Source organism: Diceros bicornis (genome assembly GCF_020826845.1).
Source record: "Diceros bicornis minor isolate mBicDic1 chromosome 32 unlocalized genomic scaffold, mDicBic1.mat.cur SUPER_32_unloc_2, whole genome shotgun sequence".
Taxonomy (NCBI): Eukaryota; Metazoa; Chordata; class Mammalia; order Perissodactyla; family Rhinocerotidae; genus Diceros; species Diceros bicornis.
The window spans coordinates 150,099-174,410 of NW_026690908.1; the positions used below are offsets into that span (position 1 = coordinate 150,099).

General features: G+C 47.7%; 1 protein-coding gene across 3 annotated transcripts in view; it reads left to right on the top strand.

The window, feature by feature from the left end:
- The first annotated feature begins 11,329 nt into the window (after window positions 1-11,329).
- The window catches only part of LOC131402219 (ral guanine nucleotide dissociation stimulator-like), a 31,426-nt gene continuing 18,443 nt past the window's right edge, over window positions 11,330-24,312 (top strand). The window contains exons 1-2 of one of the 3 annotated variants that reach the window (XR_009218420.1): window positions 11,330-11,532; window positions 13,721-13,809. The gene's annotated coding sequence lies outside the window, so the exon portion shown is untranslated. Of the gene's footprint in view, window positions 11,533-13,519; window positions 13,810-24,312 lie in introns of those variants that run through there. The other 2 variants (XR_009218424.1, XR_009218423.1) reach the window with 2 other exon arrangements.

Below are 24,312 nucleotides of genomic sequence, written 5' to 3' on the forward strand. Positions count from 1 at the left end.
ATCGAGGACACTGGCCCTGTCTCCACTCCTTCTATACTCTCCACCCCCAGAGCCCCCACCCGCAGCCATCTCTCCCTAGAGGTAACGGGAGATCACACCCAAACAAAAGTCTGCACAAAATTTATTAAGCAAAACTATCCAGCTCTGCTCAGTCTCTTCTCTCCCATCTAAACAGCCCTCTTGGGCCCCATCTTTGGTAATCAAAAAGCTCCAAGGACCATCTAAAACAACGGGAGCATCGTCCTCTAGGAAGAATCCTCCGCTTCTCTAGAATCCTCAGTTTGCCACCATTTCATTGTTTTAATAGCTATTTTTCTCCCATTTATGATTGGAAGTAAGTTGGGATGGCTTAGGCAGCCTTAAAGGGCTGGATAGGAGTTTAGAGATGGTCGTGGTATTTTCCTGGCTTGGGAGCACTCAGAATCCTGGAAGGCTGACTCTGCAATAAACTACAGAGACCTTAATTCATGGTTTAAGGTAAAACTGTAGCCGTGGAATCAGGGTTGCAAACCAACTTTGACATAGAGAGGGCTGCCTTGACCCCTTCCAAGGCAGCCCCTCTGCAGGGCCCACTCTATGCCTTGAGTCCTGTTTCCCATGTTCCTCCTGCCATCCACACCCCTGCTGCCCTGCACTCAACACCCTGTCATACTCTGCATCTTTGTTCACACCATCCCCTCTGCTCCAATTCCTTCCATCCTATAGCACACCTATTGGGCACCTTTCTTTGTGTGTGTGTGAGGAAGATCAGCCCTGAGCTAACATCCATGCCAATCCTCCTCTTTTTGCTGAGGAAGACTGGCCCTGGGCTAACATCTGTGCCCATCTTCCTCCACTTTATATGGGACGCCACCACAGCACGGCCCGACAAGCAGTGCATCGGTGCAGGCCTGGGATCCAAACCTGGGCCGCCAGCAGCGGAGCGTGTGCACTTAACTTCTACACCACGGGGCCAGCCCAGTTGGACTCCTTTTTTGTCCTGCAAAACCTCTGGGTAGCGCTTGTGGCTTCCATGGTGAGACCCTCCCACTGCAGTAGGGGTACACCTCTGTTCTGGCCTCACCTTTTTGGAGTATAAGTTACCTCTGTGGGTATCTGACCCCCTTCTTAGGCTGGAAGCTCCTCCAGGGAAGGGATCTGACATCCACCTCCGGCTGTGTCTCACCCATGCCCAGCATGGTGCCCACCACAGAGACTCCATCAGGACATGCTGACAGGATTGGCACAAAGGGAAACAGAGATGGGCATCTCTTAGGCTTGGAAGAGGCCAGAGGGAATGGAGAATGAAAGAGAGAGAACTGAGTTGTGTGGCAGTTGTTGGAAAAGCAAGAAGTACAGAGATCTTTAGCAAAACCTTGACTGCTAACAAACAAGAGAAAACCCTGGACTAATTCCCCCATCAATGACTGCACTGACTAAATGCATTCTGGATTAAAGACACTGTCTTCAGAGAGGGGACTGGGGTGTGGCAGGAGCCAATGAGCAGTGCTACTAATGGGTGTGGCAAACGAGGATTTGCCTCTGATGGGCCAAAAAGGCCAGACTGTTGGATGGCAAGTGGGCAGGGCTCAGCTGCCCTGCCCACTTGCCCTGCCCATCACTCAGATGCCAGGCATTGAGCCAGGTTGGGTAGCCAGAGCTGGACTCTAGCAGGCGAGTTGGGGTGTAAGCCCGAGTCCCAACTCTCCATCGCCATCGTTGACAAGGGTCAATTGAGCCGGCCTTGGACGTCAGCCAAGCCAACCCGGATCCAAAGCAAATGCATCCCCAGAAGGGACCTGCAGGGTAAGAGAAATGCAGCCTCTGCGAGCCCAGCAGGGCTGGGGCTCTTGCCTCCATCCTGACACTGGTTCATAGCAGGGATGGGCTGTGGCCCAAGGCTTCTGCAGGGTCCCCAGGCTCACAGCTCTCCAGAGCTTTGCCCACCTGGCCCGATCTTTAAATCCGACTCCCAGACTACTGGTGTTGCCTGTGCAGGGAGCAGAGCGCCTGACCTGACTGCGTCTGGTTTTTGCTCTGGTCTATGGGGAGTAGATGTCCTGTAGATGTCTCTGAGAAGAGCGCCATCAGTTTTACATACAGACTACTTTTACACACACACACACACACACACACACACACCCCACCTAAAGAGAAAAGGATACCACGTGCAAATCCCAGAACTGGCAAAGAGAGCAGACTGGCATGGGGGTGATGACATCAGGGCAGTGAGGGTGCTGACTGGGCATCCACGTGTCTCTGAGCTCTGCACAAGCCTGTGTGTGTAAGTCTCTTAGCTCTTTAGAGGTCAGATCCAAGAACAGCCATTATTTCATGTGCCAAGGTTCTCAGAGAATCGAAAAAATAGAAAAGCCTGCATTGGCCCTGAGTATTTCTCCATTAGATATTTTCAGCCGCTCTTCAAGCACAGGCTGGGGTAGTTTTAGCAACCCGGAAGTGGAGAGCGCGTAACTGTCCCATTTTGCTTTTAAAGTGCTCCATTCGCTCAATTGTCAGAGCCCATTCATCCTGCGGTTCAGCAAGTGGCCTTGAGGGGACAAAGCCACATGCCCTGAAAAGGGAGCAGAGCTGGCTCTGTGGCACATTTGTGATTTCCTGAGCTACTATCTTTGGATGTGTGCCACTTAGCTCAGAGGTGTCTCTGCGCCCACTCAGCACTTTCCACCCCCTGCTCTTGTTGTACCGAGCGAGTGAGACCACAGGGTGGGGGTTTGCCCTCAGGGCACAAACTGCTGGGAGAGGGCACAGCCCCCTGTGACAGCTCCCCTTGGAGGACAACACTAGGGGCCTCCAACAGCCAAAGTGCTGAGTCATCACAGAGAGATGGAACAGAGAGCACACATGGAGAATGGGACCAGGGAGGGGCATCTGATGTGGCAGAGAAAGACAGAGACCACTGCAGGGACATGGGGACAGGCTCCTAGGCTGGGGCTACCCTGACTCCTGGAGGGGTTCACTCTTTCTCTCTGGGCCTGTTTTCCTGTCCACAAATGGAGTGCATGACAGAGTCCCTTTGGCTTCTCCTCTGTCATTCAGCTCAAACCCCAGACACATTGGGGAGGTTCCCAGGTCTCCAGGGTGGTAGGAGCTGGGAGTGATGAGCAGGGGCAGAGGAGGAACAGTTGGGAGGGGAGGGGGCTGCAGGAAGTAGCAGAAGTCTCTCTGGCATCCTTACAGCTCATCCTGGGAGAGGACACACGGCTATGTTCTGGAGCTGGCTGGCTGGGGAGTATGGGCGGGGAAGAGGGTGTTGGGAGGGGAGCCATGGCAAATGTGGCCGCCAGGAGTGCTCAGGGGCCCCTTACCCAGCCTGGTGCTAAAATGACAGTGAGAAGGCATGTTCCCCAGGGCTCTTTAGGTGGTGACAGAGCAGATGCTTGGGAGAATCCGGGTGTTTTTGCTTTTCTAAGTTTCCCCCCAAAAGGGAGTGGTGGAGAGCTAGCATTTACTGAGTACCTCCTCTGCACCAGGCCCTGTTTTGAGAGGTTCAGGGGATTCGATTGGAGATGTAAAAGAAACTTGTCACTCCAAACAAATGGATTGAAGGCATATTTTATTATACAGAAGAGAGTAAAGGCGATAGTCCGCAAACAGATCCGAATAGGTCAAATAATAAGAGGGAAAAACACTAGCTCAATTGGAAAGGGAAACATCGACATCGACTGAAGGGAAATGACACAAATCAATCAGAAATTCAGACACCAGGTTGACTGAAAAGAGTACACATCAGATTGGTTACTCACAACATCCACGCCCCACTGCTGAGAGAGTGCCTTCAATTGACATGGCTGGGCGGGAATCCAATCATCAAAGGTCCTGGGCCAGGTGTCCCCTTCACAGGTGAGACTGTCACCAGGCCTCAGTCTCCAGCGGTTTATATAGCATCGGTAGTTTTCAGAGTAAACAGTTACAGAGTTTACAGAGCAAGCATTCAGTGTTCCCATGCACAAATGGTTATCAGTGGCATATGTGCACTCAGCCTCCTGGTTATTGTCCCAGCCTGGCAGTTGTGCACGTGCATTTTTCCCTGGTTATGGTCCCAGCCCAGCACAGATGGCCAGTCTGTCCCAGGCTACAATGCCCAAAGGACCTTGAGATGTTACAAATTGCAACTATCTCCGTGGGAGAAAGGCCAGTTGCCACCACACAGAAAGCAGCTTTATATTTCTTTGTGTGCTGGTGGCTGTAGGTCAATGGAGCGGCCAAACATGGCTGCACTCATGTCAAGACAGGCCCTCAAATTGTCCCATTACTTGCAGGAGTGACCTCATTTCACCTTCATATTTTACAGAAAAGAGGTTTTCTGAGGTTTAGACATGTTAGGCATCTTGCTAGAGGTCACACAGCTGAGAAGCAGCTGCAGAAGCAGAAGCAGCGTAGGGCAGATTTAAGCCTGCTCTGTGTGGATCTCAAGCCCTAGCTCTTTTCACATCATCAGTGGCATTTCCTTTGAATTCTCCAGAGCCGTGAGTTCCTCTAAGATCCCTTAGGGTCACCCCAGCAGGTGGGCACTGAGGGTGCCAGGAAGGCTGGCAGTGAGAGCAGCTCCCATCCTCTGCCAGCTTCTGGGGCGTGTGACCATGTTTAGAAAAGCTTGTGTTTGGTTTAGTGCTCTGCTGTCACCATCTTGAAATTTTGTCATTTTTTAAAAAGGGGTCCTGCTTATTTGCTCTGCACTGGACCCCACAAGTTACATAGTGTATCCCGCTGATGGGGTTTTCACACAAGGTGTCACATGAGAAAGACATTTGCTGCTAGAGTCCCACGGGTGGTGGCAACCCCTGCCCTGTCCCTGGGCCCCTCAGCTCTGCTGGACTTGGGGGAGGGGGACCCTTGGAGGGGCAGGAACTCCATGGCCGGAGCTTACCCTGTGCCTCCTCTGTCAGTGAGGCCATCGTGTGTTTGCACCAGATCTCTACCAAGGCCTGAAGGCCTGCATCTCCAGCTGGCCCACTGGGGCCTGGGTGAGGAGGAAGCCCTGGCAGAGGTCTCCAGCCACCACGTGCACCCAAATCCACCTGAGAAGTCCCTCTCCAGGGCCCACTCCTCCAGGCTGGCGGTACTTCCATCCTCCTGGGGTGTAACAGCGGCCCCTTAAAAACACACAGAATCCCTCAGAGGGAGCAGAAGAGGAAAGACAAGTTGGCAAGCTGTTTTTCTAGGACGAAGCGAGATATTTTTAGTTTCTTATCTACTTTTCCCCTTTTAAAAATTATATATATGAACTCATTTGAGAAAATTTGACAATCTAGAAAAGCAGAAAATGTTAAAAGCTATAACAGCCATAGTTCTGCTTCCCAAAGATAACCACTGTAAAGACTTTGGTGTGTTTTCTTCAAAATTTTTTCTGTGCACAGGTCTTGGGGTTTTTACCCCCATTTTATTTACATAATGTCACAGGGGCCGGCCTGGTGGCGCAAGTGGTTAAGTGCATGCACTCTGCTGCGGTGGCCGGGGGTTCGCTGGTTTGGATCACGGGTGCGCACCGACTCACCGTTTGTCAAGCCATGCTGTGGCGGCATCCCATATAAAGTGGAGGAAGATGGGCATGGATGTTACCCCAGGGCCAGTCTTCCTCAGCAAAAAAAGAAAAAAAAAAAGAGGAGGATTGGCAGATGATAGCTCAGGGCTGATCTTCCTCACAAAAAAAAATAATAATAATAATGTCACACATGAATATTGAATTTGAATCTTGATGTGTTTTTTTTTTACTTAACATTATAGCACAAATGTTTTCTCATGCTGAAAGTATGCTTTTTGATGGCTGTATGATGCTTCAGTACCTGTGAGCATGCCCTCATCCATGCAGCCATCTCCCATCATTGGCTCTTAACGTTGTTGCAACTTCTTGCTACTAGAAACACTCATCTCTGCATCTGAAATGTTCATATGAGAGAGCATCTCTTTGAGACAGGTTTCCAAAAGTAGAATGACTGAAACAAAAGGTAGAAGCACAGTCAAGGCTCCCACTCCGTCCACCCTGCGTCACTGCTCTCCGAGCTGGCTGTACCGCCATGACGGCCCTGAGGGCTGCACAGCAGGACCCCTGCATCGCGCCTCTCCCATACTGAGTGTGACATTTTGTTGTTCACTTCCCTAAGTCAGAGAGCCCCGCTTTTCCCCAAGGTCACAATGAGAAGAGGCCCTAGAAAGACGAGGTCTGCACTTCCTGTAGTTGCGTGGTTGAAGGTGCTGTCCCTTGGGTAGTGGAATGCCCTAAGTGGGAGTAAGATCCCACTTAGAGTTCATCGCAAAGAAAGCACATTTTTCTTTTTTAATGGAGTTTATAAGCAGAGGTTTCAGTGGGTCCATCCCTGTCAATCAAATACTGAAGGGCAGGTTTGGGGAGATTGGCTGGTGTTTCAGGGGCTGGAAGGCAGGGTGTTGTGTATCCAGGAGATTGGGACAGAGCAGGCCAGCAGCAGACCCAAGTTGCTGAACCTGGGGAGGCATGGGAGGACAGGGACACGTGGATAAGTGGACAGGAAGCTGAGGGGACGAGACTCGGGAGGGCATGTCATGTGGGGGAAGCCCTGGAATGGGGGACTCAGGAGACCTGGTTCCAGGCCAGCTACTGACTCACCTTATGACCACGGATGGGTCACTTCTGTCACTGGTGGGGCACTCTGGGAGGGAGGCCTCTTGGGAGAGCCAGGGCCGAGGGGGATGTGGAGCTGCAATTCAGTTACCACAGAGGCCTCAGCCGAACCCCCAAAGCTCCAGAGCTGGGTGGCCCTTCAGACCCTCAGGCGGCGAGGCACACCACAGCACCCACAACAGCCCTCTCTGACCTTCCAATACACAGGTGTCGGACTAGACAGGGCCCCATCTCTATAAAGATCTGTGACTCTGATGCAGTCCCGATGCCTGGGGCCACCTATCTGGCCCTGGATAGGGCAGTGGTGCCAGAGTCATCCCCAAAGGCAAGGGTGTCTCTGAGTGGGAGCTCTGAACCTGGACCTGACCTCCGTGGGTGGGGCTGGGTGACCCAGGGCTTGTGGGGCATCTCCCGAGCAGGCCCGTTGGCCATCCTGCTGCCGATGGTCAATTTCTATCAGGAGTTGGTCTCCAGCCACCAGTACAGCCTGCAGATCCTGGCCCACTGCAAGCAGAACAGTGACATTGACAAGCTGCTGAAGCACTATGAGGCCAAACTGACTGCAAGGAGAGGGTGCTGGAGGCCTTCCTCACTGACCCCATGTTCCAGCTGGCACCTAGCCCTGTCCTTGAGGGCGCATGCCTGGGGAGCCTACTGGGGACCATGGCAGTGAGGGCCCCAGCTGGGAGGAAGCCACACCTGGGGGCACCAGGGGGCCATGGCCGGGACAGCCCAGGCCCTAACAGGCCCCAGCTCTGGGCTGCCTGGAGAATGGGGTTAGAGCCAGACCCTGACCCAGCGGATGGCAGGCCTGTCCAGCTCCACAGAGCAGGCAGTGTGGAAAGGTGAGGGGGAGCTCCTGGTCCTGAGCCCACTTCCAGTGCCCTTCCTACTGCTAGCTTAGAGCCTCAAGCTCTGGGCTCTTGGCCCAGACAAGACCCTGGAAGAGGCTCCACGTTAGAGTCTGAGATCAAAAGTGCTGTGGGTGTCTATCCTCAGCCCTGCTGGTGGGAGTGCTGGGAGCTGAGAGAACCATTCTCTGTCTCCTTTGTCTCTCTCTCCCTTGCTACGTTGCTGCTCAGTCTCTGACTTGCTTCATCACTGTCTCTCTCCTTGCCTCTGTCTCCCTGTCCCTCTGTCCTTCCCCATCCTTGCCTCTGTCCCTGACCCCTACCTCTCCCTGCTGCAGATTCCCAACGCATTCTGACACTGCACGAGCTCCTGGCCCACTTTTCACGAGCACATCGAGCCAACAGCCTGGACGACGCCAGGGCTAAACTGGCGGGGCTGTCTGGGTGAGCCCGGCTCCCAGGTGCCCCCACCAGTGGACAGGCGAGGACTGAGGATGCTCCCCAGTGGGAGTTTGCTGAGGCCCAGGTGGTAAAATCTCATGTTCAGGTTAGGATCCCAAGGGGTGGTGGTTGGAGGACCCCCAGCCTGCCCCACCTGGAAGCAGGGCCCCTGGAGCAATCTGAGGAGTGCACAGCTCAAGCCCAGGAGAAAGTTGGTGGGATGGTGTGGGTGGTGTGCTGTCCCTGGCACAGATGGGGTTCGAGGAAGGGCCCTGGACACTCACGTGGGCCCATCTGCCAGGACGGGGATCCGCCCAGTGACTCGCAGGCACTCTGCCAACTTCCCCTGTTCTCCAGTGTTAGTGTGTCACAACGTGTGGTATAGGAGCCCCAGAGGGGGGCCTGGGTGATGGGCCTTCATGTAGCCAAGGCTGCAGTCAACAGCAGGCAGTGTCATGGGTGGACAAGCCCATGACTTGTCCAGTGTCAGAGGCCCCAGCCCTCTGGCCAAGGCCCCTCTGCTGCCCCTCTTTCTGTTTCCAAAGCCCAGGGGGAACCTTCCTCTGCCAGGGCAGAAATAGAGGGACCAGGGAGGAGGGGCCTACAACAGCCCAGGCAGCAGCTGACGGTGGCCTGCACCAGGTGGTGGCAGTGGAGGTGAGGAGGAGGTTCAGATTCGGGGTGTGTTTTGATGATGGAACCAACAGGAGTTTCTGATGCATTAGATGTGAGGAGAGAGAAGATGGGACTCAAGGGTGATTCCAGAGTTTTTGGCTGAGCAAGTAGAAGGTTGGAGTTGCTGCTAACCGAGATTGAAAAGCTGGCAGGATGGGCAGGTGTGGAGAGGGAGTCTTTCTTGCTTCACTGGAGCTTGACTGGGGGCATGTTGAACTTGAGATGGACAACAGTGCTGGAGAGGACAAGAAGGGAGGAGGGCGTTTGAGTCTGGAGTGTAAGGGAGCGAGCCATTCGGGAGCCATCAGCTCGGAGATGGTATTTAAAGTCATAAGACTGGTGAGATCACCAGAGGAGTGAGTTTAGGCAGGATCGAGATGTGTACCAAGAGCTGAGCCCTGGGGTCTCCACTTTGTGCAAGCCAAGAGATGATGAGCAACCTTGTAGTCAGTGATGGGCTGCCAGAAGCTGCAAAGGAGGGTCGGTCTGCAGCGTGTGGGGTCTAGTCCCCAGCCCTGCCAACCACTCAGTGCCATAAATGGCTTCCTGAGTCCAGCAAAAGGCAGCCAGTAGGACCACGTCTCCCAGCTGGGCAGAGGGAGGACCAGGCTGGACCAGGGCAGGGCACAGGCCCCAGAGTGGAGGTTCATTCAGGGAGCAGATGTAATCAGAGCGTGATTGCAGACTAACAAAAAGCATTGTGGGGTGGGGACCCCAGTCATCTGGTGCCCCAAGGAGCCAAATCCTGTACACTTCCCCAAGGAGAAGACTTGGGGCTCCAACGAGGCTCCTTGTCCCTGCGGGATGCCCTATCCCGGTGTGGGCAGCAGTGAGGAAGGCACATGGGTGCCAAGACGTTTGTCCCAAGACCTTGATCCCCTTTCCCGAAGCCTACTCGTCTTTTGTCCCACCTGATCACCTGCACCTGGCCTGAACACAGCCCTAGTGGCACAGAAGAGGGTTTTCCTGTTGCCCTGACAGCAGCCTTTTCATCCTCCTCTCTCCCTCCCTTGGGGGACTTAGTAAAGCTCCCAGCCCAGCAGGAAGCCATCAGATAACAAACCCTCCCTGGCTCTGCTCAGAAACACTCCTCCTCTGGGGCTGACTCTCTCCTACCTCTGTCCTTTGTCCCGCTTTTTCTCCTGAACCTCATCTCTTGGGCTCACTGTAGTAACCCAGGTCGTCAATTCCAGCTCCGCTGGCAGACTGCGGCCCTGGGCACTCCTCCCCAGCTGCGGTGACAGTGTGGCTCTCAGCACAAACCCCAGCCGGGGCTGGCAGGAGTCCTGAGCAGCTGCATCTGGCACTTGTCTAACAGTGAAACTCGTGTTGCTACTGTGGGATCGCCCCCTTGTTTGTAGCAAATACAGCCCTCCTCAGCAAAATCCCCACCCTTGTCAAAAGAAATGGTTCTGCTTACCTTTGCTAACCTGCAAAAATGAGTCCATATCCAAGGAACTAGCATATCCTTGAAAGGTGCCTCCCTGTACCCTGTCCCTTCCAGAAGAGGGCTAGGGCCTGGGCTGCTGAGAAGAGAATTGCTGGGATGGAGGGACTGAGGCTCCTAAGAAAGAGACCCCATCTCCATGCTTCAATCTGATAACCAGAAAACAACGATAATAGTAGTTTTATAATAACACCTTTGCAACCAGTGATACTAGAAACAGTGATCACTGCCCTTTACTCAAGCACCTGCCATATGCTGGGCCTGAGGTCAGCACGTGAAATGCATTCTCTTCCATCCTCACTCCGACCTTCTACAGATGAGCAAACTGAGGGTCAGAAGGGCCCAGTCATTTGCTCATTACACTGAGTTCGTTAATCACCGATCCAGCTCGACCAGTGTCATCTCTCATTGCAGGGAGAGTTAAGTTGGACGGTGTCTACTAGAGAACTTCGTAAGCCACGCATATTAACCAGCCCTCTTGGTGATCTGGTCGTGGTTGTAGAATTTGAGGCATCAGTAGACAAATAAGGGGTTTTGTACTTTTCTTGGAGTAGGTGGAGTACTTTTTCCAGACGCTCCTCCCGCCAAAATTACTAACTTCCTAAGACTCCTGAAAACCCATCAAGGCTCTTAGCAAAGTTGGCAACTCAAACGCCTCTTTTCCCAGCAATGCTAGTTTTAAAAAGCAGTTAAATGGCGCCACCTTCTGGAGGAGGGGTGTTGTGGCAGTCAGAAGATGACAAATAAGAGTGTTGTCATTATTCTCAGATTGAGGGGCAAGGTGTGTCCTCCTCCCCCCAGACGTGCTGGAGCCTACTGGAGTCAGTCTTTCTGTGAGCCAGTGGGATTGCCAGGTGTTCCAAAACTAAGCCATTCCAGGGCCTGAACATTAAGGAAGCAACTGTATAAAGTGCATTGGGGGAGGGATGGAGACAGTAAGTGCAAAGGCCCTGAGGCAGGATGGGTGGGTGGAGTTCTATGGATGGAGATAAGGCCAGTAGTGGTGTGGGGGGCAGAATAGTGAAGAAAGGTTCTTTCCTCTACTCTGGTCCTCCTCCTAGTTTTTCCATCTCTGTTCCACGTGGTTTAGACTTTTAAATCAGACCTGTTTTCTAGCTATTAATCTCCATTTCCTTCACTCTGAAATAAGAACACCTTTCTCTTTGGGCTGTCAAAAGGATGATGTGAGCTCATGCCCATAGAGTGCCCAGCACAGTGGGCATGCAATATGCATTCTCTCTCCCTCTTTGTGACCACAGGCTCCACCTGAGAATCCTGGGTGCCAGGCCTTCTTCCTAGGTCTTCCCGGCATTCCCTTCTCCCTGAGAGACGGGGGCAGCCTGTCTCTGACTTATTTTCTGTCCCCACAGGATAATGCACAATGAAGTAAACGAGACAGAGAGCATCCAGGAAAACATAGCCATGGAGGGCATGATGGTCGAAGGCTGTGAGACCCTCCTGGACACCAGCCAGACTTTTGTGAGATGGGGCATGGCACCCTGCCTCCCCCCAACATCAAGGTAGGCCCCAGCAGTGGTGGCACTTGGGGACACCACCAGTTGGTTTGGCTCCCATGTGCCAAAACCTGCCAGCGTGATTATGGAGTATTCCGGGGCTGCTGGAGGAATGTGACAGCTGTAGGTAGATGTCGGTATCTGCACACATGGATGCAGATATTACTGGTTTTCACAGTTCCCTTCTCTCCAGATGTACACATAATTCTTCCCAGATGCCCTTGATGTGTCTGTGGATGTCATAGTAAACACTGACATGTCCTTTTGGGGAGAGAGGAGTGGAGATGAGGACAGATACTGATTGGCCCCATGAATCACAAGCATGTTCAGCATCTGAGGGGAAGTCATGTGGGTCAGTCCCTCTGTCCCTTTCTCATCATCCTTGGCCCCTTGCGGGAGGCCGTGATCACAATGGTTCTCAGGGGTAGGAGGTTGCCTTCACCCTCAGCCTCCACTCGCCTTGGGAGAAGTGTTTGAGAAGCACAGCCCTGTGAGGGGGCAGCTAGAGGCTGTGACTGAGAGGACTGACTTCCAACTCGGAGACGTTAGAGCCGCAAGGAGTTTGAGGGTCACCTCTTCAGATTCCACTTGCTGTGGGACCCTCAGCTTCTGCTTGCATGCCCCCGAGGTGACCTCCACCTCAGATGGGCCTCCTGAGTTCCTTCTATCCAGCCCTGGGACTCTCTGAGCAGATGAAAAGCTCGCCAGCACTTCCTGTGGCCTGTGCAGCTGCCTTTGGCCCCTGCTGCCCTTAGCAAGGGTATCGTTGACTTGAAGTTTTGTCCTGAACCCCTGTGTGTGGCCCCCTGTGCCCTTTCCCTAGGCCGACCCTGTGACCTGCTGAGCGCAGGGCCATCCTCCCTGTGTCCTGGCTCTCCCTGAGCTGCATTGGGCCCAAGCTGGAAGTGACCAAAGAATGACCTCTCCTGGGGTGGGCAGCGTCACCACAGTCTAGGAATCTGCTCCATTGCCCTGAGCCTAAGCATTTCCTTCCCTCCTGATGGACTGGGCTGGATGTGGAGAACAGACAAGGGAGCCCAGCAAGGTTCCAGGCAGTGATGGACATGGGCAGAAGGCAGAGTGGTGGCTCAGAGCAGGCCTGGGGAGATGGAGTGTCAGGGAGGGCTTCCTGAGGAGGCATCACTGGAGTCGAGTCTTGAAAGGTAAGTAGGAGTGCACAGGGTGGATGGGGTGAAGGAAGGGCCTTCCAGGCCAAGGAGCAGCACTCAGGAGCCACAGGTAACTTGCCCTGGAACTAGAGTGGGAGCAGAGAGGGGAGCGATGGTAAGGCAGGAGAAGTGCTGGAGCAGCCTGCTGGCGGGCCTTGAAGGCCTGAGCCCCGAGGACAGTGAGGAGCTGGCGGAGTAAGTGGGGAGAGGAGGCCTGGAGCACGTCTTAGGGGAGCTGGGCCGGCAAATGGGTTCATCACAGTCCCCTGCTCTGCCCGCGAGTGGCTTCGGAGTGCACATTGTCGAGGACTGGGGGCTCTGCAGCCCAGCACGTCGTGACTGATTGGTGATGTCTGCTGCGTCTGTGTGTGGCAACAGGTGCCCTGTGTCTCTTGCTCATCCCTCTGGGACAGAGCCAGGTCCACACTTGTTCAGCCTCCTGCTCGCCCAGACCCAGCCCTGAAGAGGTACAGCCTTTTAGATACAGGATACAACCTTCCTTAGAGAGGGAGTACAAACAATATCCTAGTTGGCCTAAATTCAGCTACCAATTAAGAAAGCCTTCAGGTTCAACAATATACTTATCTTAATTTCAATCACAGAAACTAACTCCTAATCTAATGCTGCATTAATCTATTAATTCATAGAAGTAGTACTGTTACTATGAGGAACAAGAATTATTTCTCCTTGCATAATCATATAACAGAACAGATAATCACCGAAAGTTGACAATAAAATAAATTCAACCCAATAATTATTTATTACATTAATCGTTAACCCAACACAGGTAGGCATTCAAGGAAAGATTTCAACAAGTAAGAGAAATTCGGCAAACACAGCCCCCACCTGTTTACCAAAAGCATCTCCTCTGGCATTTCTGGTGTTACAGGCACTGCTTGCCCAGTGACACGGTGTAAAGGCCGCAGTGACTGGACCCTGCAAAGGCAGCATCATCATTTGTTGTCTAAATGAGGGCTTGTATGAACGGCCACTCGAGGGTTTTACTCTCTCTTACTTTTAATCAGTGATATTGACCTTTCCCTGAAGAGGCGGGAATGAGAAAATAAGAAGAGAAGACCCTATGGAGCTTCAATTAATTAAAAAAAAAACAAAGGTAAGCCAAATCAAGGGATAACAAAACTTAAATGGACTAACAATTTTGGTTGGGGTGACCTCAGAGAAGAAAATAACCTCTGAGTCATTAAAATCTAGACCAGCTAATCAAAATATTTTATCACTTATTGATCCAAAATGTTGATCAACAGAACAAGTTACCCTCGGGATAACAGAACAATCCTATTCTAGAGTCCATATCCACAATAGGGTGTATGACCGCGATGTTGCATCAGGAAATCCCAGTGGTGTAGCCACTATTAGTGGCTCATTTGTTGAACGATTCAAGCCCTACGTGATCTGAATTCAGACCAGAGTAATCCAGTCTGTTTCTGTCTATTCCATATTTCTCCCAGTATGAAAGTGCAAGAGAAACAAGGCGTACTTTAAAAAAGTACATTCAAACTAATAGATGATGTAATCTTAATCTAATATATATGTGTATATAGCCCTGCCTATGAACGGGGTTTGTTAGGGTGGCTGATTAATTGCATAAAATGTAAACCTTTATAGCCAGAGGTTCAATATTTCTCCCTAACAACATGTTCATAATCAATCTTCTTTTATTAATTGTCCCCAATCTACTTTCCATAGCATTCCTTACACTAATTGAATGAAAAGTATTAGTTTATATATGACTCTGTAAAGGACCACATCATTGGCCCCATGATCTGTGGAGACACCAGTATTTACATCAGTGTCACAAGGCCATCAGCTGGAGTTCACATTGGAAAATGTACCCAGGAAGACACCCTACACAGGACCCACTAGCACACAACAGAACAAGTAATGTGGACTTTTGTCAATGAGCATGTGAAAACGTACCCGGGAAGGCACCCTACAAAGGACCCACTAGCACACAACTGAACGAGTAATGTGGACTTTTGTTGATGACCATGTGAAAATGTACCTAGGAAGACACCCTACAAAGGACCCACTAGCACACAACTGAACAAGTCATGGGGACTTTTGTCGATGACCTAGTATTTAAAATGGTAGGATAAAGATGCAGGACTCTAAAGTGTTCATGGAAATGCTGAATGCACAATTCAGAAACAAAGAATAATCAACAAGGCAAACCAACTACAATAGATTTATAATTGCTTACATGTACACAATAAGAGTTTTTGCCGAACAATTAAGTATTCAGGTATTTGTCTTGATGAAAACATGAAACTTTATGTTGAATAAAAATGGGCCATTTTCCTGTATTAGTACATTACTACTCATCACTTAGCCAATTGCTATAGTTAATGGAGTTATAAACATAATTACAAAGGCATGTATCCATCTGGAAATTGTAGGGCCAAAAATAATGTTTTCAATATTATGTATTAGAATATGTATATACATAACAAGGATGAGAGAAAACTTTGATTAAAGCAGATTAAAATGTAATCTAAACTTAAAAGAGTAAAAAGGGTCTCAGTCCTGGGAGACTGCGGATAGGCAGTAAAATTTCACAGAATTCTGAGACTGGAAATGGGCTATTCCCTACTTTCATTTTTTTGTTGTCATTGCCAAGGGAATTTGGCCACCAAGAACAGAGAGATGGAGGGGAAAGAGGACATGGAAGGATATTGCAGACATGGGAAGGATTCCATTTTCAGGACACCTTAGAGCAGCCGGCTGTCCATATTCTTTCTTTCTTTCTATCTATCTATCTATCTATCTATCTATTTATTTTTGTGAGGAAGATCAGCCCTGACCTAACATCCATGCTAGTTCTCCTCTTTTTGCTGAGGAAGACCAGCTCTGAGCTAACATTTATGGCCAATCCTCCTCCTTTTTTTCCCGCAAAGCCCCAGTGGATAGTTGTATGTCATAGTTGCACATCCTTCTAGTTGCTGTATGTGGGACGCGGCCTCAGCATGGCCGGAGAAGTGGTGTGTTGGTGCGCGCCCAGGACCTGAACCCTGGCTGCTGATAGTGGAGCGTGCACGTAACCACTAAGCCAGGAGGCCGGCCCAGGTTATCCATATTCTAGGTCATGTAACCACAAAGAATTTCCCCTGGGAGATGCCGTCTGTAGTTCTTCCCTCTCAATTTCCACTCATTGCTCTTGGTGAGATCATCCTAAATGAGAACAGGCTGGGAGGAAGACAGAGCTGCCTGGAGGAAAGCCCATCTTGTAAATTGACCCTGCTCTGGAGCTGGCTGGGCAGAGGACAGGAGCTGCATGATGGATACCGGCCCCTCTTCAGTTCAGTTCAGGCTGTTAACACTGAGGTTCACTGAAGGCTAATGGGATGAGGTGTGAGACTAAGGTGTCAATAAATCACTTGATGCAACATGTTTTCATGTGTATCAATATGTGCATAACTACAAAGAAGGGCCCTAATGTCTTCATGATCCTTAAGTGAAATCTGACTCACACCCATTCAGGAATCATTGGCAATAACGCGTCATGTAGAAGAAGGATCGTCAATCTAAATGAACTTATCCACACACTCAGTGTCCTAGTCAGTATGAGATGCTGTAACAAAAATACCATAGACTGGGTACTTTATTTTTTTTGCTGAGGAAGATTCACCATGAGCTAACATCTGTGCCAGTCTTCCTCTATTTTGTATGTGAGTCACCCCCAGAGCATGGCTGCTGATGTTGGTGTAGGTCTGTGTCCAGGAACCAAACCCAGGCTACCGAAGAGGAGCTCACTGAACTTAACCACTAGGCAGTGGGACAGGCCCCTAGACTGGGCACTTTTGGGGTTTTTCTTTTTTTTTTGTGAGGAAGCTCAGCCCTGAGCTAAGATCCGATGCCAATCCTCCTCCTTTTGCTAAGGAAGATTGGCCCTGGGCTAACATCTGTGCCCATTTTCCTCTACTTTTTATATGGGATTCCACCACAGCATGGCTTGACAAGCGGTGTGTCAGTGTGCATCTGGAATCCAAACCTGTGAACCCTCTGGCTGCCAAAGTGGAGCATGCACACTTAGCCACTGAGCCACGGGGCCGTCCCTAGACTGGGCATTTTTAACAACAGAAATGCATTCCTCACAATTCTGAAGACTGGAATGTTCAAGATCTAGGTTCAAGCTGATTTGTTTTTGGTGAGAGCTTTCTTCCTTTTTTGCAGGACAGCTTCTTGCTCTACCCTCATCTGGCAGAGAGAGCTCTGGCCCTCCATCTCCTTGTAAGGGCACTAATCCCATCATGGGGGCTTCACACTCATGGCCTCATCTAAGCTAATTAACTCCCAAAGGCCCCAATTCCAAATACTCTCACATCGGGGATTAGGATTTTAACGTACGAAATTGGGTTACATAAACATTCAGTCCATAGCATTCATGAAACCAACAATTAACAAATATTTATAGAAGTCATACAGCCCCAACTGAAGAATGTTCTGGAGATCATGTGGCAAATGATACAATGGCCTTCCCTTCACAGAGTCTTCTAGTGGAGGCAATAAAAATTAACATCCAAACAAAGCTTGTGACATTAAAAAGCTAACATAGATCAATTATGACAGATTATACTTTTAATTGTTTTTCTGGTAAGACAGTTTTCATTATCAGAGTCCAGATTAAGCAAATTCCCCTGGGTGAGGGCATGTGTGGCAATCTCACCTAAAAAGGCTCTTCCCTTTTTGAAATTTTATTTCATATAGTCCTGTTTGCTTCCACATCCCTTTGGTGTTTTCAAACATACAGTATTTATTAAATCAATGTTTAACTGTTGCTCTGCCTTTACCACATCTGACTAGAAGCAGAAATTACTAGACTTGGCTGGAACCAAATTTCAATTCATTTTTCCTCCTTTTTCTGCTCAGACTCTCTTCTCTCACTGTTGAAATAGCAAATGCCTTAGGGGAGAAGCTGCATGGAGCTGGTGCTCACAATCTTGTGCTTCCTTCGTCTCAGAGATTATAGACCCCCAAGTCCTGTCTGCACAGGATGTTCTCTGACCCTTCACACAGCTGTTCTGTGTGCTTTGTCCTGCTTTTCTAGCTGCCCAAGGAAAGCTACTCAGTAAAAGTGGAACCTGCAGTTATTTTACCCTGAAATGTTTTAAACCAATGAATATTTGTCATTTTTCAATGAGTATTTCTATAATTTTATAAGAAACATTTAAATAGGAATTTTAACAGCAATATGGCTGTTCTTTGGCCAGAATTCCATGTCATTCATTGTTTGGAATTATATCTAAGCTTTGATGGACTCTCCTCAGTGCCTTTTAAAATATCACTGTTCCTTACATTTAAATATCTTGTGATGGGTTTGTATCAGTCACCTCCTTTGTACCATTTCAGATCCTCTTGGGTCCTCATACCCTTGAGTCACACGTCATTTAGCAACCAGCTTTACAGTTATCATATTTGCTTTATGCAGTTGTCTCTTGACTGTTCCCCACATTTTGTCCCTGTACCCTCTGCCTCTCCGTCTCGCCCCGGGGTGTCCATGTTGATGCCGAGGTGTGAAAAACCTCCTGATCAGGCCCATACGTGCACAGTCACGTTCCTTGTTGTGTGGATGTGTGTGTGTTCAGCAATTCTGTATGGTCACAGGGTGCATGTCTATTCTGGCGTCCATGTGAAGGTGTGTTTTGTTGATGTTTGTGTGTGTTTAGAGAGTTCAAGTCACTGTGGGCTCTGAGACAGTGAGTGGTCTGTATGTGTGTGTGTTTGTGTATATGTTCTGAGTATCAGTGTGCATTATCAGGTGTAGTTTACAGTCTGAATGCTGCTGGTCATTTGCGAATAGTGTGTATGTGGGTGTGGGTGTGTTGTCAGCATTTCCACGTGTTCAGAGGATGCCTGTCATTGTGGGAATGTGTGGAATAAGTATGTTTTTAGAGATCAGTGTGGGCTCCAAAACTGTTTACCTGTTAATAGTTCAACACTCTACACCACTGAGGAAACACTGAATCCAGACAGACACAGGCCCCATCAAGCCCACAGAGATCCTACTCAGCTGTTTTCCTCCCCATCACAGAAATATGAATGGGTAGCCAAGGACCACTTGATATTTGAGGAATTCCTCTAGCATGAAAGATGGAGCAAGAAACACATACACTGAAGTGAGGGATTAAAGAGCAGCAAGGAAATCCAGAGATCATAGTGAAACTTCAATTGCATATCTAGTAACATCTTCAAAACAATTAGAGATGGACCAGTCCCATGGCCTAGTGGTTAAGTTCAGAGAACTCCACTTCAGCAGCCCAGGTTCAGTTCCTGGGCATGGACCTACACCACTCATCAGTGGCCAAGCTGTGCCGGCAACCCACATACAAAGTAGAGGAAGACTGACACAGATGTTAGCTCAAGGTAAATCTTCCTTAGCAAAAAGAAGCAGCTTGGCAACAGATGTTAGCTCAGGGTGACTCCTCCTCAGCAAAGAAAAAAAAAAAAGATAAAACATCCATTAAGTGTATATATATATATATATATACACTTGATGTTACCGCACAATATTGAGGTTCTCTTGCCCAATGCACATTAAAATAGCCAATTATTCTGGCATCAGCTTTTGGGAAAAGAATTGTAGTTTTATTTTGTGAGATTGATCTGCAAGGAAACAGGGGGCATATTTCTGTCTCAGATCTGTCTCCCCGATCCAGGGCTTGGGGCACAATTTATGGGATGAAGGGCAGGGTGATCTGACATGTGGAGGTAGATGATTGGAAGTAAGGAGAAGTGAGGTAATTGATTTTCTTTTTTTACAATGTATTAAGATTTATTATAAAGCAGTTTAATCAAATATTAAGATATTGGCTTAGGGGTGAAGGTATTTTTTTGTTTGTTTTTTTAATTTTTTGTTTATTTCAGCAACATTGGATTATAACATTGTATAAATTTCAGGTGTACATCATTATACTTCTATGTCTGCATAGATTACATCATGTTCACCACCCAAATACTAATTACAACCCATCACCACACACATGTGCTGAATTATCCCTTTAGCCCTCCCTCCTCCCCTTTCCCCTCTGGTAACCACCAATCCAATCTCTGTCTCTATGTGTTTGTTTGTTGTTATTATCTACTACTTAATGAGTGAGATCACACGGTATTTGACTTTTTCCCTCTGACTTATTTCACTTTGCATAATACCCTCAATGTCCATCCATGTTGTCACAAATGGCTGGATTTCATCTTTTCTCATGGCTCAGTAGTATTCCATTGTGTATATATACCACATCTTCTTTATCCATTCGTCCCTTGATGGGCACTTAGGTTGCTTCCAAGTCTTGGCTATTGTGAATAATGCTGCAGTGAACACAGGGGTGCATGTATCTTTACGCATTGGTGTTTTCAAGTTCTTTGGATAAATACCCAGCAGTGGAATAGCTGGATCATATGGTAGTTCTATGCTTAACTTTTTGAGGAATCTCCATACTGTTTTCCATAGTGGCTGCACCACTTTGCACTCCCACCAGCAGTGTATGAGTGTTCCCTTCTCTCCACATCCTCTCCAACACTTGTTGTTTCCTGTCTTGTTAATTATATCCATTCTGACGGGAGTGAGGTGATATCTCATTGTAGTTTTGATTTGCATTTCCCTGGTAGTTAATGATGTTGAACATGTTTTCATGTGCCTGTTGGCCATCTGTATATCTTCTTTGGAGAAATGTCTGTTCAGGTCTTTTGCCCATTTTTTAATTGGGTTGTTAGTTTTTTTGTTGTTGCGATGCATGTGTTCTTTATATATTTTGGAGATTAACCCCTTATCAGATGTATGGTTTGCAAATATCTTCTCTCAATTTTTAGGTTGTCTTTTCGTTTTGTTGATGGTTTCCTTTGCTGTGCAGAAGCTTTTTAGTTTGATGTAGTCCCATTTGTTTATTTTTTCTATTGTTTCTCTTGCCCCGTCAGACATGGTGCTTGAAAATATGTTGCTAAGACCTACGTCAAAGAACGTACTGCCTATGTTTTCTTCTAGAAGTTTCATAGTTTCAGGTCTTACATTTAAGTCTTTAATCCATTTTGAGTTAATTTTTGTGTACAGTGTAAGGTAATGGTCTACTTTCATTTTTTTGCATGTGGCTGTCCAGTTTTCCCAACACCATTTGTTGAAGAGACTTTCTTTTCTCCATTGTATGTTCTTGGCTCCTTTGTTGAAGATTAGCTGTCCATAGATGTGTGGGTTTATTTCTGGGTTTTCGATTCTATTCCATTAATCAATGTGTCTGTTTTTGTGCCAGTACCATGCTGTTTTGGTTACTATAGCTTTGTAGTATATTTTGAAATCAGAGAGTGTGATACCAGAAGTGAGGTAATTGATGATCTGTGCAAGCATAGTCAAGGTTCATGGCTCTTCATTGGATATGTGTTCACAAATTGGTAGTGTTACCATGATCTGAGGATGGAGTTTTTAGCTCCCTGATGTTAAAGAGGTCACTTATCAAGCATTTGTGCAGGCCCAGTTGATAGGTTGGTGGTCTCAACGGGCCTGAACTGGATGAGGGATCTCAGTTCCTGAAAGAAAACTCTTAACTACTCTGAGGGCCCATGGTTACGTTGGCATATGCGTATATACGCATATGCATGACATTATCTGTATATGTGTTAACTGTAGAGTATACACAAAGCCAGACTGTAGTTAAAGTGGTCAGGACAGATTTTAGTCAGTAATATACCACTGCAACAGGGAAGAGGGAACAGGGTGAACTGAACTCAATTTTGTTGTACAGAGGTGACTGAGCATTTGAAAGGGAGAGTGAGGGAGCAGGCAGGGGGTGAGCATGGGCTCAGAAGAGTCAGGGAGGGAAAAGATACAGAGTGTTGTCAGTGCAGTGTGATCTGGCCAGTTGTGTCTGCTAGTTGGAAATGATCAAAGTTTCACTTCTCTCCTCTCACTGAGTCTGGGAACAGACACCCTGTCCTCTTCTCAAGGAATGGTTTTCAGGACCTTGAGAAATGCAGTTATAGGAGACACATATACAACTCGAAAGGAGAGAGGAAAGATTCACAGTTGTAAGCACTTTTGGGTAAATGCTCTAAGAAAGGGATGTCAGGGGCCAATGATCAAGTGTTGGCCAGAACAGTCAATTCTTTTTGCTGCCTTGAGCATTCTCAGGCAGGCACTTTAAGGGGGCAGGGGTCATCCTAGGGATGTGGATTTAAGCTGTTAGAGACTATGTCAGTGTTTAAGTCTTATAATGGTGTGTGTGTGGTGAAATCATTTGTGCTGAGAGGTCATAGTTATTATAGGCCAAGATTGAGGCCTAGTCAAGAAGAGGGCTCAAAGGAGCCTGGCTTGAGTTTGGTCAAGTACAGGATCATATATATAAATAAGATATGTATATTTTTTGAATAATATAAATCTTTATATTGAGTAATATAATATATTGAATTAAATAATATAAATATATATGTAATGAATATATATTGAATGTGTACAAATAACATAAGTATGTGTATATATATTTGAATTAAATAATATAAATATATATATGATTTAAGGAATATTCAGACATAATAACAGAAATTTCCAGAATTAATGAAAGAATCCTATTCTGGATTCAGGCAGCTGAATACATCTCAAGCACAATTAAAAAAACAATCTAGAGCCAGATCCATACAGGGAAAGCAAAGAACACTAAATACAAAAGAAGATATTCAAAGCCCCACAGAGGAACAGAACACTTATGGAGACTTACATTTAGACTATGATACATTTCTTAACAATGGGAGGCAAGAGAGTGTTGGATTAAATCTTCGAGGTACAGAGAGAAAATAACTTTCAGTGTATACCCAATCAAACCATATCTCAAGAACTGGGGTGAATTAAAGATAATTTTATGCAAACATTTACTAAGAGTATTACCACCAACAAATGCTCATTAAGGATCTTCTGAAGAATGTACTTTAAGGGGGCCAGCCACCTGGTGTAGTGGTTTAAGTTCAGCACATTCCACTTCAGATGCCTGGGTTTGTGGGTTTGGATCCCAGGCGTGGACCTACACCACTCATCAGCCATGCCATGGTGGTGACCCACATACAAAATAGAGGAAGACTGGCACAGAAGTTAGCCCAGGGCTAATATTCCTCGAGGAAAAAACTTAAAAAGTAAAAAAGAATGTACTTTAAGAAGAAAAAAATTGATAGAAGAAAAAATGCTAAGATGTAAAAATGGATTGTGAGGATAAAAAAGGGTAAACATCTGAATAAATCATTGAAAGCATGACTTTACCAAACAATAATAATATTGACAATGTATAACTGATGGAGTTAAAAACTAATGACAAGGGAACTTCTGTTTTAGAGGAGACGAGGACAGGAAAGCACTCTTGCTGCGCAACTGGACAAAGACAGATAAATTATATTTTTAGAGCATGAGAAAACTTCAGAATCAACCAACTAAAATTCCAGAAAGAAGAAAAACTCTTTTATGTGAGCAAGACTTTTTATCTTTCTTTCCTCTGCAGGCGTTTTCTAATTCTGGGTGCCTGCTGAGGATCTGGCTTGCTCAGTCAGAGCCTCGGCTAGGGAAAAGAGAAAGTAACCAAACTTGTAGTGATTCTGCAGGATTGGTCTGGCAGAGGAAACCTGAGGGCTTTCAGACACACAGCTGCTCTTTCTCACAGCACCTGTGCTACGTTTTGGTACCACACAGGAATCTGGGGAACTAGGCCAAAAGCTTCCACAAAGCAAAGTGAAACCTCCAGAAGTGGTGGAAGTGGCCTAAGTCAAACACACTGCTAGTCTGACCTTCAGGGAATTTGCCATATTAAGGTAGGAGGCTGGAGAGCTGTGCTGAGATGTCTGAAGGGCGTAGCTGAATTTTCTGTGGGCTCCTAAACTTTAGGAGACAGAGATCTACCAGACTTAGAACCAGACACCTGTGCGGGGGAAGGGAGCCCAGCAAACAGGAACAGGGGGAAAGCGGAAGGGCTGGGTTTACTAAAAGTGAGACCCGGCCCCAAATCTGATCAAAGTCTGATTGGACTCAGGTGCTCCAACCTCACTCTGTTTCTCAACGAAGGAAAATAAGGTCATGTGGAGGCTCTCGAGTTACGTTACACAGACCTTCCAAAGACACTGGTGAGAGGATGGAGAAGGCACGCCACAGACTGGGAGAAGACCTTTGCAAATCACATATCTGACAGGACTATAAAGAACTCTCAAAACTCAGCAATAAGAAACTCCAAGTTTAAAATGGGCACAGATTTGGACACTTCACCAAAGAAGATACACAGATGGCAAATAAGCACATGTAAAGATGCTCAACATCATTACTCTTGAGAAAAATGTACATAAAAACCACATTGAGATACTGCTACGTACCTATTGGAATGACTAGAATTAAAGAGGATGACCATACCAAGTGTTAATGAGGATGGAAAGTAACTGGAACACTCTTACATTGCTGGGGGGAACACAAAGTGGTTCAGCCTCTTTGGAAAACAGTTTTAAAGTGTAGTTTGTTATGCTGCTAACAAATTAGCACAAATTTCATGGTTTAAAACAACTCAGATTTATTGTTTTACAGTTCTGTAGGTTAGCAGTCTGACATGGGTCTCCTTGGACTAAAATCAAGGTGTTGGCAGAGCTAGGTTCT